We start from the raw sequence: 2360 nt of genomic DNA on the forward strand, positions 1-2360 counted from the left end.
TAAGACAATGTTGTAATTTAGTTTTAACCCCTTGGATAGAAGGAAGAGTGAAGGAAGTAAAATAAAATTCGAGCATGAGTAAAAAACGATAACGAAAGTGCCTGCGGTCGCATAGTAAATGGTATTGCCGGTCTAAATGTGAATAACATAGACAAAAGACGCTCTAAACCAACTCAGTGCGACAACACATCTCAAATAATGTAGGGCTGTGCACGTTGTTCTGCATTCAGTACATAAAGAGACGGTTGAATGAGAAATTTGGGCTTAAAAACATGAAATGAGAGGTAAAGCTTGGAAATATATTAGTGTACAATAGAAAAAGATAAAGATATTTGGTATCTGTGTTGGTTGAATAGTCGGTAATACCCTCTGTACTGACTGTTATGGCAAAGGAAGTAGAAAAAAAATTCTTTGAGTGATAGACGAGTACATAACAAGACCAAAGTGACACTTGCAGAACGTAAAATTACTGTTAAGTGCGGCTAATTGTAGCACAAGACAGTCACTGAAGATTAAAACTAACAAAAATGGCTCCAAGCACTATGGAACTTAGCATCTGGCGTCATCAGTTCCTTATACTTAGAACGATGTAAACCTAACTAACCTAAGGAAATCACACACATCCATCTCCGAGGAAGGATTAGAACCTGCGACCGCAGCAGCCGCATAGTTCCGGACTGAAGCGCCTAGACCCGCTCGGCCACAGCGGCCGGCTTAAAACTACATGAGGATAGGATATGTGATGTGACTCCATCGCTATCTAAGCGATTTATTTCAGGTAGCAAAGGTGAATGGTGAGGCTCTGAACTAAAGTCGTTTGGTGGATATCAAAGAAAGTTTCAGTATTTTTGGGATGATGTCGGGATGGTTCCTTGCAAAGGGCACGGCCGACTTCCTTCCCCGTCCTTCCATACTCCGATGAGACCGATGACCTAGCTGTCTGGTCTCCTTCCCAAAACAAACCAAACCAATCATCAGTCGCCTAGAATTTATAACTACTTAAACCTAAGGACATCACACACATCCATGCCCGAGGCAGGATTCGAACCTGTGACCGTAGCGATCGCGCGGTTCCAGACTGAAGCTCCTATAACCTCTCGGACACAATGTACGTGCCGAGAATGCGAAATTTCACGCAGTACCTCTCACCACAGACAATGAAATGGCTGACGGACTTCACTTAATAACTGAAGGAGACATTTTCATAGAGCTGTTAGTGCTAACAAACAAGCGGTGCTGCATGAAATAACTGCAAAAATCAATTTGAGCATATCCACTTGGACAGTGCAGCCAACCTTAATATTTAAAGGGGCTGTGCCAGTAGACGACCTACGCGCCGCAAGTGCCTTTGCTAATAGCACGGCGTCGGCTGCAATGCCTCTCCTGGGCTCGTGACCATGTCGCTTGGATCTCTGACGACTACATAACAGTGGCTTGGTCCGAACAGTCCTGATTTCAATTGGTAAGAGCTGATGGAAAGGTTCGAGTGTGGCACCGACCTCACGAAGCCGTTGACCGTTGTAAAGAAGGCATTGTGCAAGTTGGTGGCGTTCCAACTCTATTGACATGGAATAAACTGGGACCTCTGGTCAAACTGAACTGATCATTGACTGGAAATGGCTACACTGGAGACCATCTGCAGCCATTCATGGGCTTAATCTTCCCAAACAATGATGGAACTGTTGTGGATAACAATGCTCCACGACACCGGGCTATAACTGTTCGTGACTGATTTGAAGTACACCCTGAACAGTTACAGTGAATCATTTGGCTATCCAAAACATCCGAAATGTGTCCATCGAAGATTGACGAGATATAATCGCGACATCAGTTCTCTCACAAAACACTGCATCGGCAAACCTTCAGGAAGTAAGGACGGCTATGGAGGAAGAATGGCTCAGTATTTCTGCAGGGCACTTCCAGCGACTTTTTGAGTCCATACGACGTCGAGTTGTTGCACTACGCCGGGCAGAAGGAGGTCCGACACGATATTAAGAGGTATCATACGGTTTTTGCTCCTCAGTGTATGAAAGATGGGTATAACCTTATAACTGGATGCTTCTGTCGGCCAGCTGACTCACCTGCTGATTTAATCGGAAACTTCGGTGAAAAGCTAAGTGGTACTTAATCTTTGGAGGAGACTATCATTGTCCAGCAGTAAAGAGAGATGATTACAACTCTGAAAGTGGTGAGGAGGACAAGACGTCCTGCGAAATCTTATTCGGTTCGTTCTCCGAAAACTGTTTAGAACAGATGGTTTGGAAGACCACTCACGATGGAATGTTGGATCTAATAGCAACAGAAGATTTCTCTGAGGACGACCACATAGATAAAAGTATCAGTGACTATGGCGCAATTGT

Source organism: Schistocerca gregaria, chromosome 8 (assembly GCF_023897955.1).
Source record: "Schistocerca gregaria isolate iqSchGreg1 chromosome 8, iqSchGreg1.2, whole genome shotgun sequence".
NCBI classification, from domain to species: Eukaryota; Metazoa; Arthropoda; class Insecta; order Orthoptera; family Acrididae; genus Schistocerca; species Schistocerca gregaria.